Raw genomic sequence first — 20229 nt, 5'->3', positions numbered from 1 at the left:
GTAGCAAGGAGAGTTTTTCTCCAGTTATGGCAGGTTTGCCATATTTTGCCGTACTTGGAAGTGGCCACAATTATCAATATCTTGGTTATGCAATACTTAAATTACATCAAATGTATTTTGCAGGGATTATTGTTAGGAAGCTTCATTTAGTACAAGATGTGGCAGCCAGGCATAGTATCCTACAATGAATATCGGCACAATAACTTTTAGCGCAGGATTTAGGTATTGGTTCTGACCTGTACATTTCTATGTGATTTAGGGTCCATCTGAAGGAGCACCTCTCCCAGTAAAAAAAACCTTTTGGATATTAAGATCTACATGGGGCACAATCATGACATTGATTTAATGTTTCTGAAAACTTTTGATGATCATGTAAGCAGTCATCTACATTGCTCCCAAGAAGGTGAAAAGTCTGAGAGAGAAGAGAAAAATATCCAACCTTATACTGAAAGAAGGTGGTCAAGTGAAGTTGGATCTGTACGTCAGTTTTTCCTGTACTGTTGTTTTACACAGTGATTTTCATAACTTTAATACCTATTTTAAGGAATACCCAATTTGAATGTAATATAAACATTTGGTTAGTGGGTTTAATAGATTGCCATCAGAAAATCTCCAGCAATGTGAACAGATTCTTAGTTATTGTTTTCACTATTGATTCTACTATTAGGAAACTGAACAATTTTGGGTATCTTTGGCCTGTCTTGATATATTAAAGTTTTAAGACTACAATATGATGGTGGTGGTGGTGGTGGTGGTGATTGATGAGAAAGCTGAAGGAGGAGAATAATAATGGTGATGACTGATATTCAACAGGGGATTAATCCCAAGGCTAAGGATGAATGCTTCCTCATGAATCCATATGCTCTTGCCTTCTTGATATTTGTGTGTAATATAAGACCTGAAAAGACCTCCATTGACATGGAAATTATCCTTAACTATAGACCAGTCTCTAACAGCATATTTCTGGGTAAAATTATCAAAAAGTTAAAATCTCATAACTCAAGAGTTATTTGATTATTTAGGCCTATTTTAATTACAGTTTCATCTAGTTTTTGGTACTGACATTGCTCTGGTCATCTTGCGTAATGATCTACAGTATATTGGAAATTTGATGAGTAGAAAGTGGTCCTGATGGTTGTCCTAAACTAGCATCCATTTTGTGTAGACCCTGATATTATCAACCTCTGGGTTATAATGGTAGCTTGTGCCTTGAGGAAATTTTTGCATTCGTTTCAGTTCTTCCACTGACATGTATCCTGAAGGGAATGCTATTCAGCACCTGGAAAGTTGAAAAGATGATTATGTACTACTAAGTAGGTGTTGAGTCTCAGTAATCATTTAAATAGAGTTTTTACCGGATAATCTACCATAACCTGATCCTTCATTTAATCAGCTGTATAATTAAGTCCATCCACCTTGTTGCAAATTATCCTCTTTTAGTATTTCTGAGTATTTTAGACATCTCAGGAGAGTTGGGCCTTATCATAATGTGCATAAAATATGAGTATTTGAACCCTTCATTTCTGTGTCAAATGAGAACTCCAGGTTGATTTTTTTTATGATACATTTGTTTTCTTTGCTATCTATTGTATTCTTAGGAATACAACATTGTCCATTGTATTCTCCAACTCCAAATTTCAAAAGCATCCATGCTCTATTCTACATTGTCAATGTCCAACTTTTGCTTCCTAGAGTATAATAAAGAAAACCATTGACTGCACGATTCTGAACTTTGTGGGTCTGACACACCCTGGCATCTGAATATCTTTTCCAAGACTTTCATTACTACTCTAGCCAGTATAATTCTATTATATCTTTATATCTGCTTTCTTTTCTGTTGCTAATTGATCCTAAAAAGCAGAGGCTATCCATCATTTTAGTATCTTCATTATCAGGTCTAAGACTGGATGCCTTAGAATTTGTCTTCATTAGTTTGTACAATTTTATATTTCTACTACTACAATATCACAATTAAAATCAAACCACTAGAATGTATTAACAGTTCAAATCTTTAAAAAGTGATGCATCTTGACCATTTTCTGAAATATTCAGAGAAAAGGGTTGACATATATATGCCAAGGAGATGATCTTGGAGAAACAAGACAGAGGTCATGGTTGCAAAAGCATCCTTTAAGCCTAAGAAACAGAGAAAGAAGTTCAGACTGACTTCCCCTTAATTCATGAAAGCAATGCTTCTCAATCTTGACAAGCTTAAGATGTGTAGACTTTAACTCCCAGAATTCCCCAACCAGCATGCTGGGAGTTGAAACCTAAAACATAAGAAGCAAGAAGAGGTAAACTCAATCAGGTTTTCAAGAGTCTGTTACTGTAGCCTCTTCTGATCAAGTATAGGCTTGAGGAATGTCTTTTATGCTCTGGACTACCTCACAGAAGGTCCTCAACTTTTACCCTGCAAGCAGACATTTTTTAATGAGCTGATTAAATAGATATTTCTATTCTAATTTAATTACATTTTATTGTTTTAGTTTACATTTGGTTTATAACTTTCTGAAGACAGAAAAATGGAAGCATTTTATTAACTAATAAATTAAGCTCATAATTTGGGGAAGGGGAGGTTGGTATAAGAAAGCTATAACCCTTTTAACAGGAACATTAGCTTTGCTAGCTTTGATTGGATGGATGGATGGATGACTGAGTTTTCTATCCCAAAGCAAAGCTACAGAAAATGTATATTTTCATCCCAATCAATTGGCCTAGGAAGCAGCAGAGAGATTTGCATTATTGTATACAGTGCTTTTTTTTCTAAAAAAAAAAAAAAAAAGGTGCCAGAACTCAGAGGTGCTGCCACTGGGAGTGATGTCGGTGTCTTGCTACGGCATCACCGCCTGTCCTTTGAACCCCCGCCCCTGCGGCTCAGAGCCACATGCCGTGGGGATTCCCCTCCCTGTAGTTGCCATGAGCAGGCCGTGCTGAGCCCCCACCTGGAACTGCTCCGAACCCCGACCCAGAGCTGTGTTCCTCATGGCAGTGGTCTCTGGTGCCAAACAGCTGATGGCCTCTGGCACTGGCACTCATTCACTTACTGTCCCGTCGCTTCCAAATGCAGTGTGAGTGAGCGAGCAAGTGGCATTTGAAAGCGTTTGGAACCAATGGGCAGTAAGTGAGTGAGTGAATGAGCAAATGGCGTTTGAAGTGTCAGGGCAGTAAGTGAGTGAGTGAATGAGCAAATGGCGTTTGGAAGTAATGGGGCAGTAAGTGAGTGAGTGAGCAAGAGGCCTTTGAAAGAGACGGAGGAGTGAGTGAGAGCGACTGGAGGCTTTTTTGAGCAAAGTGTGGGTGAAAAAGGGAAAAGTGAGGGGGAGAAGGGAAAAAGAAAAGGCACTGACTTCTGACTTCCTCTGTTACAGGAGTAGAAGGAAGCATTAACATTGAACCTCAACTTTTTGCTTTTCTATAATATTATAAACTAGCCATTTCTATAACAATAAATGAATCCAACCAATGAAACCCAAAATACCGCCCCTTTTTTTAGTCATCAAGTTTTTGACACCTTGATAAGCACTGGTGGTGCTTGAATATTGTCATGTCTTAAAAGTGGTACAATTTCTGAAAAGGTTGGAAAGCCCTGATGTAAATGCAGCCTAAATTGTTTATTGCCATCCTATTTGCAAATAATATCTTACTTACCTAGTTGAGATGATGTAGTTGGGCAGTAGGGAGAGTGCAAAGTTCCTGCCTTTGCTGCTGACAACATGCCTGTGCAACATTTGCCGGCCAGGTCTTTTGGCATGCTCAGCAGCAATTCCTATTGCCTTTTGAAAGCCAATAGGCCAGGCGTAGGCAACCTTGGCTCTTTTATGACTTGTGAATTTCAACCCCCAGAAGATGTTACATAAAATAACATCAACTGGAAGATGTTAAACTGTCCTTCTGTTACTTTCCTTCCCAAAAATTGTGTTAATGAGTCCTCTCTAAGCTCTGCTGATCAGCTTGTCCTGGATTGTTTTGCTGCAAAACGGAACGGTTTGCAAGTTGCAGCTGAGACAGCCCATCTCATTTTAGATATATCACATATAATTGAAGATTGTAATTAGTTGTGTGTGCACGTTCAGCAAGTGTGATGTATTGGTGCTGGCATTTCTAGGCCTCTTTCCAACCACATCCAAAAAAAATTTGTAACAAACATTGGAATTCTCAAGGCCATATTTGGTATTTCCTAGCAATCTGTTACTGGAAGGAAAAAGCAATCCCTGCTGCATTACTGATCCCAGGGAAGCATTTGCATGTATACAGGTATCCTTAGGGTGCCATAGATATGGATGAGAAATATTGGTTGCAGAGTTGGCATTTTTGGATGTAATACAGATATTTTGGACTTATTTTTGTTTCTTTGCATGTTTGATATTTTTAAAAAGGCATATGCTACTGACTACGCTTATGCACATATGTAACATCTTTTGCTAGGATACATGACCACTGCTTGTCCAGAATGTGAAAAGTGAAAGATTGTTACTAAACAAAATTTTAATGTACAGATAATACCATCAGAAATTATTTTAGCCTTTTTAATAAATGTTGTTATTGATGTTAAGCTCACTATGGAAAACATCATATATTGTTATGCATATACTAGGTTAATTATTTAAAGACTGAAGTGCAACATAACTAGATTCTAAATAATCTATTTTTCAAAACACACAACAGTCCAAACAGTAAAAGTAAAGTCCAAATTAAGAATATTTCATTCTTAAGAATTGTTTAATTTAAAGTGGTTTAGTTGCAATAGAGTATGTACAAAAGATACTATTTTTTCTAGCATCAGCTAAATTGGACATATTACATTGAGAAAAATGTTTCTCATTTCTTTCCTGTTACCTTTATTGATTTCATTGCAGAGATGTTAACATAGGAAATAGATTATTTTGTTATCTAATTTTACCTTCCAAAAGACAGAAGCAGATGAAAAATCAGAGGTTCTTTCTTGTTGGCTTTTTTGAATAAGCTGTTTTAGATTCTAAAAGTTTAGTTCCTAAAGAAGTAACAGTGCAGGGTAGGCAACCTTGGCTCTTTTATGACTCAAGGACTTCAACTCCCAGAATTCCTTGGAAACCTCTCTCTTTCCCCTCAGCGTGGCTGGCTCAGGATTTCTGGGAGTTGAAGTCCACAAGTCATAAAAAAGAGCCAAGATTGCCTACCACTGCAATAGGCTTTCGAAAGTCAATAGAGGGAGCTTTTTTCCCCCCAAAAAAAGGTGCCGAAATGCCATTCTGAGCATTCTATGAGAAAAAAAAACCTGATTGTATATAACCTATAAAGCACATACCTTTTCCAAATAATAGAATAAATTGAATGTAAGAAACTCAGGAAACAGAGAAGAACTCAGTCAGATTCAATTATGTATATGAGGGTTGTCCAATCTTGACAACTTTAAGACCTGTAGACTTCAACCACCCATGCTGGCTGGGGAATACTGGGAGTTGAAGTCCACAAGTCTTAAAGTTACCAAAGTTGGGCACCCCTGAGGTACAGTTAACAACAACAACAACAATAATAAAGTTGGAAGGGACCTTGGAGGTCATCGAGTCCAACCACCTGCTCAGGCAGGAAACCCTATACCATTTCAGACAAATGGCTGTCCAGTCTCTTCTTAAAAACTTCCAGTGTTGGAGCATTCACTGCCTCTGGAGGCAGGTTGTTCCACTGGTTAATTGTTCTAACTGTCAGGAAGTTTCTCCTTAGTTCTAGGTTGCTTCTGTCCTTGATTAGTTTCCATCTGTTGCTTCTTGTCCTGCATTCAGGTGCTTTGGAATATAGCTTGACCCTCTCTTAATAGCTTGACAAGCTATTAAGAACTTCTTGCCAGTTCTTTGCACAACTAAACAGACAGTGGTTCTTGTTGTTCCTTGGGATTTTCCCCATCTTAGGAGAGTTTACTAAGGTTTTGCTTGCACATTTTTCTTTCCTGACTTCGCAGGATGTGAGCTGTCGAAAAGCTATTGCAGCAGAAAACCTGATTTATTAGTGAAATAACTGAAGACTAAATTGGTGCTAAATAAAAGGTTTTTAATGACAGTCAGGACCTTAATCCAAACCAGATAACATGTCGTTTACAATTTCTAAATTTAAATGTAATTTATTTTGGGGAGAGGGAAAAGTATTTTTTCTGGTGACTAAAACTCAGCAATTAAAATAATTAAGCTTTAAAAGCAAAACAGGGAATTGTCTGTTGTTTTGCAGTAATCGAATTTCTTATTCCAAACTAGAGTGTGTTTGGGCAAATGTTCCTGCATTCAAATCACAAAGACACAACTGAAGAACTAACTATAGAAGAAACAATTCACAAAACCTTTAGGGTACATTAAGCATATGCTATTATACTTTTGTTCAGTTCATATGTTTACACAATTTTAAGAGCATGCTGAGCAATGAACACACACACACACACACACACATATATATGTATGTATGTATGTATGTATGTATGTATGTATGTATGTATGTATATATATATATATATATATATATATATATATATATATATATGTGTGTGTGTGTGTGTGTGTGTGTGTGTGTGTGTGTGTGTGTGTGTATGTACGTATATATATATATATATGTATGTATGTTTTCTGAGGTTTTCGTGGGTGTTTGTATGTGGATCTTTGGTCATTCGGGTTTTTCCCCGCGTAGAGTTGAAGGTGTAGGAGCAACATTTCGACGGAATGGGTGGTTCGAATCTCAGAAGGGTATGGCTGACTGATGAAAACAAATAAGTTTGAAATGCATATCAGTCTCCCTTTAATTCTTTGTTAGCAATCTAAAAAAATTACACAAATATGAGCTGTCACTGTTGTGACTACTGCCTGTCGATGGCCTTCGGTTAGGCTGAAACAGGAAATAAAGATTTCTCCCATGTTTGGGGCCTAGCAAGGTAATCTAAAATAGTTAACAAGCATTTAACACATATCTCCCTTGCTTCTCAGCTAACAAAGTGAGATAGAGCTTGTGGCCTAGAGGTAAAAACAACTGCCTAATGTGCAATCAGCCCAGGTTCGAATCTCAGAAGGGTATGGCTGACTGATGAAAACAAATACCGTAAGTTTGAAATGCATATCAGTCTCCCTTTAATTCTTTGTTAGTGTTGTGACTCAGGGCCAGCCTGTGGGTCCGACAGCCGGGTCCGATGTATCGGAGGACTCAGATGTGGGGGAGGAGGGAAATGAACCGGCTGATGATGATTTGGAGACTTTGCAGAGTCCTCAGCCGGGAACCTCTTCTCAGCTGTGTGAGCCCGAGAGTGCGGAGGATGATGACCCACAGCTGGCCCTGTTCAAGGACGCCCGACGCAGGAGGCAGACGAGCAGGGACAAACAAAGAAAGGCTATGGGACTCCTCGGGAGGAGGCACAGGGAGACCACGCCCTGAGCTCTCTATAAAAGGAGTGTTTGGGGAGGGGCTGGTTGCTGAAAGCAACTTTTCCGTTTGAGAAGTCAAGCTCTTGTATTCTTGTAACAGTGTAATTAAAACTTGGCAGAAGCCTTTTGGTCTTGGACGCTTTCCAGACTCTTCTTTTGATTAGGGGTGCGAGAAGAGGGCTGGTTCAGAACAGTTTGCTTTCAGCCACCCACCCCTTAATACTACGATGGAGCAGCTTCTTGCCGAGAATGCCCAGCTCAACCAGCAACTCACCTTGCTGGCCACTCAGGTGGCACAACTGCAGGCTCAGGTACATGCTGCCCCCCCACCCAGGAGGAAATGTCAGATAGCTATGCCGGATAAATTTGCTGGTAAACCAGAACTGTTTCCTGCCTTCCTGGGACAATGCCAGCTTTATATCAGCGTGAGAGCAGCTGATTTCCCCACTGACCGAGATAAGGTGGGATTCGTATTGAGCCGTCTGTCGGGAGATGCAGCTCGTTGGGGCACGCCTCTGTTGGCACAGCCTAGCCCTTTGTTGGATAACTTTGGGGGGTTTTGTGACCATATGCGCCTCATGTACGAGGACCCGATTAAGGCGCAGACGGCCACCCGACGCCTGAAAGCTTTGAGGCAGGGTCAGCGCCCTCTACAGGCCTATATCAGCGATTTCCGGCTGCTTAGCCAGGATTCCGCCTGGAATGAGGCTGCGCTCGTGGATGCCTTTCAGGATGGCTTGTCAGAGGAGATGTTGGATGAGCTGGCCCGCGTGGACATTCCCTCAGACCTGAATGGGCTGATCCATCTTTGTCTGCGGATCGATGCCCGGCTGCAGCAGCGTAAGAGTCGCCGTGCCACCCCACAGACCCCTGCCGCCCCTGTTGTGCGTGAGCCCCCAGTCCAGAGGGAGGAGCCAATGGAGCTGGGTGCCGCCAGGTCCCGTCTATCGGTGACGGAAATGGACAGACGACGATCGGAGGGGTTGTGTTTTTACTGTGGGGACCCTGGACATTTGGCTGCTTCTTGCCCGAAGAAGCGTCAGCGGGCGTCAGTGACCAAGCCTGCCCCGAGAAAGTCCCCTGCTTTGCTATCGGGAAACGGCCCGAGCCCGATCTAGACGGTGTGAAAGATCGGGCGACCCACAACATCCACACCGAGCGACGTTGTTCCGACGGTGCCTGTGAACCTCCACGGCATTTGATTTTGGAGGCACGACTGATCCTTCCTGGCAAGCCAGAGGGGATTCCGGTCCATGCCTTAATTGACTCTGGGGCTACCACTAACTTTATGGATTCGGCCTTTGTGGCCAAATGGGCTGTTCCCCAGTGTCCAGTGGATCCGCCCATGCTTGTGGAGACCATCGATGGTCGAGTGCTCCTGTCCGGGCCTATCACGGCCGCCACGCAACCCGTGTGTATGGCCATCAGTACCCATGTGGAGGCCATTCAGTTCTACGTCACTTCGGATCTGCACTTCCCCGTGGTCTTGGGACTGGCGTGGCTCCGGGCGCATGATCCACAGATCTATTGGTCTCAGAACTTGGTCACCTTCCCAAGTTTGCAGTGCGTGGACCACACCCGCCATATCTGTGCCGGCCAGGTGGAGGGTTCCCCAGGGGTTTCCTTGCCTCCCGAACTGTCCGACTTTGCTGACGTGTTCAGCGAGTCAGAGGCGGACCAATTACCCCCGCACAGGCCCTACGACTGCTCCATTGACCTAGTCCCTGATGCGCCTCTCCCAGTGGGGCGTTTGTACTCCATGTCGGAGCCCGAGTTGGCTGCATTGCGGGACTTCCTGACGAAGAACTTGGCTCGTGGTTTCATCCGGCCCTCGTCCTCGCCAGTGTCTGCGCCCGTGCTCTTCGTCAAAAAGAAGTCGGGCGAGTTACGGCTTTGCTGTGACTACCGGAAACTCAACGCTATCACGGTGCGTAACCGCTACCCGCTGCCCCTCATCCCCGAGCTCTTGGACCGACTCCGGGAGGCTAAGATCTTCACGAAACTGGACCTGCGTGGAGCTTACAACCTCGTCAGGGTTCGGCCGGGTGATGAGTGGAAGACGGCGTTTGGTACTCGCTATGGACATTTCGAGTACACGGTGATGCCGTTTGGCCTGACCAACGCCCCCGCTGTGTTTCAGCATTTTATGAATGACATCTTTCGGGATCTGTTGGACCAGTTTGTTGTGATTTACCTGGACGACATCCTGATTTACTCCCCGTCGCATGAAGCGCATCATCAGCATCTCCGTCAGGTCCTGCAGCGCCTCCGGAAACATCGGCTGTTTGCCAAGTTGGAGAAGTGCCAGTTCTACCAGGTGACCATTGATTTCTTGGGTCACCGCATTTCTCCTGAGGGCATCGCCATGGAACCGAGTAAAGTTGAGTCGTTGCAGAGTTGGCAACCCCCGCGTCGCGTGAAGGATATTCAGCGACTTCTTGGATTTGCCAACTACTATCGGACATTCATCCCTGGCTTTGCTGCCTTGACAGCCCCCCTCACCCGGCTCCTGCAGAAGAAGACTCGGTTCCAGTGGAACGCCCCCGAACAACAGGCGTTCCAAGCTTTGAAGGACGCCTTCATGAAGGAGCCCATCTTGAAGCATCCTGACCCGCAACGGCCGTTTGTCGTGGAGGCGGACGCCTCCGACATTGCCATTGGGGCCGTGTTACTCCAGGCAGCGACGCCCAACGGTACCCTTTTCCCTTGCGCGTATCACTCACGGAAATTGAATCCCTCGGAGCGCAACTATACCATCTGGGAGAAGGAGCTGCTGGCCATCAAGGCGGCGTTCGAGGCTTGGAGGCATCATCTGGAGGGGGCGCGGCATCAAATCGAGGTCCGGACGGACCACAAGAATCTGGAAAGCCTGCAGACCGCTCGGAATTTGAACCAACGCCAGATCCGGTGGTCCCTCTTCTTTGCGAGGTTTGACTTCCGGGTGCGGTACATACCAAGCGGGCACAACCAGAGAGCGGATGCTCTGTCCAGGAAGCCCGAGTACACCCGAGTGGAAGACAAGCTTCCGCCCAGGACCGTGATCCCCGTCGAGTCTTTTGCTGCGGTGCGGGAGCCGGTGGATATACGGGCTCGGATCCGGGAGGCGCAGCAGCAGGAGGCGTGGGTGGCTCAGCGGAAGGAAGAGGTGGGGCCAGATTCGCCTTGGTCGGTCACGGATGGACTCCTGTATTATCGTGACCGGCTCTATGTTCCAGGAGGGCCACTCAGGGGACTCGTCCTCAGCCAATGTCATGATAACCCGGCTGCGGGGCATTTTGGCCTGTTCAAGACTCTGAACCTGGTCTCCCGTACATTCTGGTGGCCCCGAGTCCGACACGATGTCCAGTCTTATGTCACCTCCTGCGTCCCATGCAGGCAGGCCAAGTCAGCGACAGGGGCCCCGCCTGGTTTACTGCAGCCTTTGCCAACGCCCAAGAGACCCTGGGGGGCTGTGTCCATGGACTTTCTGACGGATCTACCCCCATCCTCCGGCTTCACGACAGTGTTTGTGGTGGTGGACATGTTGACCAAGATGGCGCACTTCATCCCCTGTCGCGGCTTACCGTCAGCTCGCGCCACTAGTCGCATGTTCATCCAACAGGTGTTCCGGCTGCACGGCCTTCCCGATAGAGTCGTCTCCGATAGGGGGGCCCAGTTTACAGCCCGCTTCTGGCAGGAGTTGATGCGGGCGTTGGACATTAAGGTTTGCCTCTCGTCCGCGCATCATCCTCAGACCGACGGGGGTACCGAGAAGGTCATCGGCATTTTGGAGCAGTATCTGCGCTGCTACGTTAACCTGCAGCAGGACAATTGGGTGGACTATTTGGCCATAGCCGAGTTTGCCTTTAACAACTCGCAGCACACCTCCACGCAGATGACACCGTTCTTGGCCAATGTGGGTTATCACCCTCGGTTTTTCCCCCTTTCTCCCGTGGACTCACCGGAGCCGGCAGCGAACGAATTCATGGCGGAGTTACAGGCGATCCATCGGTTGGTGCGATGGCAGCTGGAGAAGGCCAAGGCCGACTACAAGAGGTTCGCCGATCGGTCGAGAAGGGATACGCCTCCATTATCGGTGGGGGATCGGGTCTGGCTGTCCACCAGGAACCTACCATCCACTCGGCCGGCGAGGAAGCTGGACCACCGTTACCTTGGACCGTTCCCAGTCGAGGCCGTCATCAACCCGGTCGCCTATCGTTTAACTCTGCCACGTTCCCTGCGCGTGCACCCCGTCTTCCATCGGTCCTTGTTGGTCCCCGAACAACCGGCTTGTCCACTTCGCCAAGCGGAACCTCCCCCATCAGGACCTCGTGATGGCGACAGCACCCCCGAGTACGAGGTCGCCAGCATCAGGGATTCCCGCTGGCTGAAAGGTCGCTTCCAGTACCTGATCGAGTGGAAAGGGTACGGGCCGGAGGACTTCACATGGGAAGACGCGACCGCCGTTCATGCCCCTGCGTTGGTGACTGCGTTTCACGAACAGTTCCCATCCCGACCGCATCCGGATCGGCAGACCCGGGGGAAGGGCCCTGCGGTGCGGGATAGTGTTGTGACTCAGGGCCAGCCTGTGGGTCCGACAGCCGGGTCCGATGTATCGGAGGACTCAGATGTGGGGGAGGAGGGAAATGAACCGGCTGATGATGATTTGGAGACTTTGCAGAGTCCTCAGCCGGGAACCTCTTCTCAGCTGTGTGAGCCCGAGAGTGCGGAGGATGATGACCCACAGCTGGCCCTGTTCAAGGACGCCCGACGCAGGAGGCAGACGAGCAGGGACAAACAAAGAAAGGCTATGGGACTCCTCGGGAGGAGGCACAGGGAGACCACGCCCTGAGCTCTCTATAAAAGGAGTGTTTGGGGAGGGGCTGGTTGCTGAAAGCAACTTTTCCGTTTGAGAAGTCAAGCTCTTGTATTCTTGTAACAGTGTAATTAAAACTTGGCAGAAGCCTTTTGGTCTTGGACGCTTTCCAGACTCTTCTTTTGATTAGGGGTGCGAGAAGAGGGCTGGTTCAGAACAGTTAGCAATCTAAAAAAATTACATATATATATGTATATATATGTATGTATATATATATGATAGATAGATAGATAGATAGATAGATAGATAGATAGATAGATAGATAGATAGACTGAAGTTTCAATTGTTGCCATCTGTTATTTGTCAACTTATAAGACAGAGTACAATTTTCATCATCTCACAGTCAACCAGATGTTCAGACTGGATATCATATTTTTGTCTACCTTACCAAGGACCTAGGATAGGCAGATGTGGATGTTTGATGGTATTACAGATATCATCACAAGATGGAAGCTGTTCCTACAAAGGCCGCCTTTTGCAATTGACCAATGGCAAATTTGTCAATGCCAATGGTGTCCAAGTGGTGCTCCAGTTGTTTTAGGATTGCACCCAAGGCACCTATTACTATTGGTACTCCCCTTGCCTGTCTTGGCACAATCATTCTATTTTGATTTGTAGGTCTGTGTTTTTTGTGTTCTCCAGTTCTTTCTCATCTATTTTGCTTTCTCTAGGCACTGCCACATCCACTATCCTGACATTTTTGTCTTTCTTATCAACAATTATTAAGTCTGGTGTGTTATGTGGCAGGTGTTTGTCTGTTTGAATTCTAAAGTCCCAGAGCAATTTAACTGTATCATTTTCAATGGCTTTCTCTATTTTATGATCCCACCAGTTCTTGCTTATAGTCAAATGATATTTCTTGTAGATCTTCCAAGAAATATTGTTATTGTTATTGTTAGATGAAGAACAATGGCTTTGTGGTAGTGTCCAAAAATTTAACTCATTTTACTTATTACTTATAAGACATTTGATGATTATGGGCTGAACTGCATGTTTCCCAAGGTTTCCAGTGGTAAATGAAATGCATTATTTACAGCTCTAAAGAAGTCCAAATGGCTGCTTTTAATCTTTAAAAATAGGGAAATAATTTTTATTTGGCTTCCTTGAGAAACTTTACTAAGGTGGTCCTGTTTGCATAGAGGGAGTAATTTCTCCATTACACATAATGGAATAATTTATTTTTAATACAATTGCTTTTGGGCACCCAGATTCCACTGCATGAAAATATTCCTTGTGCAACAGGAGACTGTCAGGAATGATACTGAACCAAGTGCTACAATAATGTGGAATATACTGTATATATGGAGCAAATGACCTCCAAAAAAGAGAGAGAGAGGAAAAAACAGTATTTGAAAAAAATAAGACAAGACATAATTTGTCTAAGAAACACACATACTAAGAAAAAAGATCATACGATTTCTCTCTCTACATAGGAACCTGGCATTGTGGGACATGGCTAATAGCTACAATCTCATTGTCTCCTGATGCACTCTCTGCTTGATTCAGGATTGGATTCTTTCCCATTTTGATTTTATCTTCATTACTGTAATGGCTTCATTAACATTTCTAATGATCCTCTGTGGCAAACTAATTAAAAGCATGCATTTGACTCTTTCTCGTTTGTTTTTTATTAGTTTTTATATTATGTATTTATTTATAACATTCTATACTGTCTTTCTTCCAAGTCCTTCGGGAAGTTTATAAAACTAAAAGTCTCCAACATAGATGTAAAAAAATGCTACATGGTGCGTAACCTCCTTAATTCTTCTTTCTTAATTGGGTATCTGGAATTGTTTTAAGATTGATTCTAGTTTTATTTTGTGATACTTTATAGATCAGCTCGTTTTCCAGTTTTGGTGCACAGTATAATGCCCATTTGGTCTATTCATATTTCTCTTCCTCCATTCCTTTGTTCGTTTCTGTTGTGTCAGTAGTTAATGGGAGTGGTTTTCCTGAAGCGGGAAACCCTGGTGCAGTTATTGGTTGTTGCATCCTCGGCGGGAGATTCTGGGCCGGGGATTGGTTACTGTTTAAAGGCACCTTAGTATATAATACGGGACTTAACGGCTGTTAGCCAGTTGACCCATGTGCATTCAATAAACGTTCTCTTGTTCAACCTCACTGTCAACGCTCGTCATTCCGAACTTAACAGTTTCAATCCCATATTTCTGATTTTCTTCCAAACATTTCTGTTTGAATGTCTCAGCATCACCTCAAACTTAATAATGAGCCTGCGTAGATTGTCTTACCTTTAAATCATGCTTTTCTACTTCCCGTACTGTTTCTGGCATGGATTTAAGTTGCACATCACCGATCATGTCCAAAGTCTCATTGTTGTCTTTCATTCTTCTTTATTTCCCAGCAGATGGATTTTGCTGCCAGATTCCCCTTTTGACTTTCACTATTACTAAAATTAATCATTTTACATCTGTTTCTTATACTAAAAAATGCTTGCTCAGTGTTTAATCTTGTCTTATCTTGATTAATTCAATGTTCTTTTTGTGTCTCCACTTTCTCACCTTAAACCTTTGGTTTCTGTCCAGAATATATCTGTCCAAATTCTTTATCTTTTTTCTTAGTTTTTTGTTGTTGTTCTTATAATGTTGTGGGGTTTTTCGCATTAGTTGCTTATCTCATATTTAATTTAAACTTTGTACTGTTTGCTTTAAGGAGAAAAAAAAACACCACCTTCTTCCTTTGATATCCTGTGCTGCCACAGTCTTAAATCATTTTATCATCAATATTTTTAAGTATGAGGCCTTATTAAATCTATTGGATTTTATTCTGTTTTCTTGTTTGTTCTTGTTTTTCGAATCAGCCTTGGGGCTCATAAGTGAATAAGACTTATGGCTAAAATTGCCCATTACTTCTTCTGTGTGAAGATGGAAGAGAAGACACACAAAATAATATAACATCTCTGAGTTTTGCATAGTCCCACATCAATAACTGTTTAGTACAAAATTAAATTGATGACATAATTATTTTGTGCATTCATCTGGAACTCAGATATTCAACCTATATATGGAAAATTTGGTACATTCCTCCTTTCCGATATCTCTTTTAAAATTGTCAGCTAACTGCCCTTTTTATTGGGATAAACAACAATGCTTATAAATTTGTAGGAAGCAAACCTATCTATTCTACTTAATTTAATATCATAATCAAGTTTATGTTTAGATTACTTGCAAAGAAATTTAGATTTTGTATTAAAGCAATCCATTTTTATACCATTCTGTTTTTGAGCCGGAAAAAGATACTCTAAATTTAGAAGTTATAATAACAGCAGTAACATGAACATTGAAAGAGCACAAGTACAATGAATCTTTCAACATCTAATAATGTTCCATATTTCTTTCTTGTTTAAGGAATGTTCCAATATTTTTAAAGAAAATTATTTTCACCTGTTTTACTTTCTACATTTCTGTTTTATTGTTCATGAATATCCTTAGATATCCTTAAATTTATTTATTTTATTTTATTTATTTTATTGAGATTTCTATACCGCCCTTCTCCCTAAGGGACTCATGATAGATGACTTCTCATGATCTGAATTCCCTCTGGACAATCCATTGGATACTTTATAAAAGTGATAGGCAAAACTCAAGCAAACTGTAATTTCAATTAAAAGTAAAATCTTCCTTCCTTCCATCCTTCACTTCTTGCCTTTTTGAGCCTGAAAACCATAATAATAATAATAATAATAATAATAATAATAATAATAATAATAATAATAATAATAATAATAATAATAATAATAAGAAGAAGAAGAAGAAGAAGAAGAAGAAGAAGAAGAAGAAGAAGAAGAAGAAGAAGAAGAAGAAGAAGAAGAAGAAGAAGTTGGAAGGGACCTTGGAGGTTATCTAGTCCAACCCCCTGCTCAGGCAGGAAACCCTATACCATTTCAGACAAATGGCTGTCCAGTCTCTTCTTAAAAACTTCCAGTGTTGGAGCATTCACCACTTCTGGAGGCAGGTTGTTCCACTGATTAATTGTTCTGTCAGGAAGTTTCTCCTTAGTTCTAGGTTGCTTCTCTCCTTGATTAGTTTCCATCCGTTGCTTCTTGTCCTGCCTTCAGGCGCTCTGGAGAATAGCTTGACTCCCTCTTCTTTGTGGCAGCCCCTGAGATATTGAAACACTGCTATTATGCCCCCATTCATCCTTTTCTTCATTAAACTAGACATACCCAATTCCAGCAACCATTCCTTATATGTTTTAGCCTCCAGTCCCCTAATCATCTTTTCTCTCCTTCCATCTTCACACAGAAAAAAAAGGAATGGTAATTTTGACCAGAAGTCTAAATTTGTCATTAAGTGAAAACAATGGTCACATATTGTGCTGTTGTTTGTCAAGGCTTCCATATTTTTATATATTTAAATACTATTAATTAAAGGAAGCCAGTTTTGTCTAGTGGTTAAGGTGCTTGCCTAGAAACCAGGAGACTATGAGTTCTAATTGCATCCTAGGCAAGAAAGCTGGTTGATTGAGTTTGGGCCAGTCATTCTCTCTCTGTCCAACCCACCTAACAAGCTTGCTGTTGCGGATAATATAGGAAGAAGGAGGACTATTATGTATGTTCACCATTTGAGTTACTTATAAAGTAATAAAGGCAGGATACAAATCTAATAAAATAAATAAATCTAATTCAATATATGCAAAATAGTGGATAATTTTGCAGTACTTCACCACTTAAGAATACATCCTCATCTCTATACAACATTCCCAGAGGGCCAGAGACACATTCCTTTCTCACCCCCAGGTTGGTATCAAGCGGAAACAGTTCAAAGAGCGAGCAGATAGAGGAAACAGAGAGCATATATTGTAGTGGCTGAAGCGAAGTGAAAAGAAATACAGTGTAGTTCCCACAATTCCCCCCTCTCCCCAGGAGTATGGCAGGACCTGCAGGAAAGAAGGACAAAATACCTAATAGAGGAGAGAGCTCCCCTCCCAATATGTAGGTTCTGACAGCATCACTAGGTCTCACTAGATGGGTAAAAGCTTTTGTTTTGTAATTTCTGCTATAAATTCTTTGCCTGGCCCTAGCATTGTACTGGGAAATTATTTTGATCTTTCCCAAAGACTTAAATGGATAGAACTAGTAATGGTACATAAAGACAGCATTATATAGCTTTGTAGCTGTTCTGAATCTTCAGACATAATGGGACATTCTCAGTGATGGTCTTCAAGGAGCAAGTGTCATTCAAGTCCTCTTCATTCTGGAAATAAATGTAACAAGTCACAAATAAGACGCGCTGAATCAAAAATATACAACATTTTCAGAAACGTCATAGGTAATCCGTGAAAAAAAATCAGGAGAAATTACAAAAAAACAGATATGGACTTGAAAAATCCAGTTTACTAGATAGAAACATAGTTTGAATTTTCTGTATTTTTAAAAAAATGTCTTCTAGTGATAGTTCAGCTTTTTTTATAGCCCATATCAAACAATCCTAATAAAAATCAGGAAGAAAAAGAAGAGAGAAAAAATTAGAGTCATGAAATCCACATGTTGAAATGAAGATTGCTGGCATTAAAATTATGTCCTTCCTCTTACTGTGATGATTTGGGCTACAACCAAGGTGACATCTTAGTCCTTGGTAAAATGAAGCAACAAGCAATGGCTGATATCCCATTTTGATAATATAAAATCCACTTGCTAATGGAAGCAAGATGGGATGTATGTTACATAAAACTGGAGCACTTTTTCATCTTCTTCTAGTCAGTCCAACAAAGCTTATTAAATACTGATTAAAGTAAAAGGAAGATTAGCAAGGGGAAAAGAATATGCAATTTTAACGAGGTATACAAACATTTTAATTATCTATATTAAATATTTCCATCTGGAATGATCTATTAGGAAAGGTAATCTATTAGGAAAAACATTGTTAAAAAAGGCAATAAAAGTTAACCAGCTTTGAATAAAGAAATGTTCCCCAGTAGGATGTCGACAGAGTGCTTTCTTGGTTTTGTTAATGTTTCATCCAGTATAATTCCTTCATCTTTTTTCTGGATAATTGTTTCAATGTATTTAAAGTGTATTGCAGTCACAAACCTGATAACTAACAATAGCAAGTTCATAAGTTTTACGGTTTTGTATACCTTATGAAATCTGATATGAAACCAACAATATATTCATTGTGAAATATTCTTCAATGCTTTTCTAATTTCCTTAAATTCTTTTGACCAAAATGACTGTCTAATTGGATATGGCTGCCATAGATTCTCCAGAACACCTCCAAGGTAATCTAGAAAATTTATGTCTCTATGGAGATTCTTAGTCATCTAGGTCATGGTTGTTAGCCCAAAGGTGCTTTTACAAAAAACAACTTTTTTTTTCTTGAAGATATTTTGCTTTTCAAAACTGAAGAAGCTTCTTGAATGAAAAGTGAATACCTTCAAGAAAAATCAAAGAAAGTCCAGTTGCCTTTTGAAAAAACACCTTTGGAAATAGAAAATTTACAAATTATATAGTATAATTTTGGCAGAGTACGTAAACCTATGAATTTTCTTCATAGGTAATTCCTGATCACTTGCTGAAATAGACTTAAAAGGAATTCTGTTGCTAAATTCTAATGAGTTTGAACAAATTCAAACTCCATATCCCATAGTTGCCTTTTTGTGTGCTCCCTAGGGTTCTTTGGCATTAAGGCTGCTCACAATTAATTTGAAGCCAACAAAATATCCTACCAGATTTTTTTAACTTTCAAAAGACTGTCTTGCTTGTATAATATTGAAGAGATTCACTCGATTTTATAAAGAAACAGTACATCACTCTTGAAATATTGTTAGTGATTTCACTTAATGAAGTTTAAAGGTTTAAAAATGAATGACAAAATATGACTTGCATGTCCCCAAATCATTTAAAAATAGGCATATGCTGTCCTGGAATATCCATATATTCAGTACTTAGCAAGGTTAAAATAAAATTTAAGCTTGCTAGATGCCTCAAAGTTTAATTAATTATTTTTATGCACTTAGCAAAATCAATATCTTGTTATTCATGCTAAGTATATGTGTATGTGTATATGTACAAGTACATGTTTATGTATATAGCTGCACACCCACACACATACATACATATATATGCATCTTACGAGTACAGAAATATTTAATTTTGATTATTAGTTATGTTAGTTCATTGAACTAGTGTTATACTTAAAATACTTTATGGACTAAATTCTTAGCCTTGGTGGAGCAGTGGGCTAATGCCTCCTTAAGTAACACCAGCTGCCTGCAATTAGTGCAGGTTCGCATCCCACCAGGCTCAAGGTTGACTCAGCCTTCCATCCTTCCGACGTAGGTAAAATGAGGACCCAGATTGTTGGGGGCAATAAGCTGACTTTGTAATAATGCCGCTTGGGGTGTGTGTGAAAGCCCTAATAAGCAGGCATATACATAGAATGAAGGCTACTGCTAAGCTTGCAAGCCGCCCTGAGTCTTCGGAGAAGGGCGGGATATAAATGGAATTAAAATAAAAAAATAAAAAAATAAATATATATTGCAAAAAAGTAGTAACCATTGTACATTCATAATACATTCCTTCTATGATATCTAATTTTGCTTTCCCTAATTTTAGATCTAATTACTCTTATAATTTTTAATATAGTTACTCCTAGCTGACCCTGGCATTACTCGGGGCTCTACAATCACCTCTTAAGAGACCTGTGTAGATGAGGTGTTCTATTAGCTCTGATTTTATGTGCTATTTTAGGCTTAATGCCAATTTATTAGTCCAGGGTATGCTTTCCAGTCTGTCTTCTGGAGCCCAGCTTTCTCTCCAGCAGTCAATTATGTTGCTTCTGATTACTAATCCAAATAGGCCCTTGATAACAATGTACTAAGTAAATGGGTGGCTAATGGCTTAAAGACCTTAAAGATTCCAGTATAACAGATTAAGTTGCTTTTTGCTCAGCACAGTGGAGGAACCAAAAGAACATCATCAGCTAAACTTTCAAGAGCTTCTGTTGACATTTCCACTGTTGCTGCTTGTTTTTCATGTATGTC

Source organism: Vipera ursinii (assembly GCF_947247035.1).
Source record: "Vipera ursinii genome assembly, chromosome: 3".
Taxonomy (NCBI): Eukaryota; Metazoa; Chordata; class Lepidosauria; order Squamata; family Viperidae; genus Vipera; species Vipera ursinii.
The sequence above is the reverse complement of the archived record's forward strand: the minus strand, read 5'-3'. Positions refer to the sequence as shown.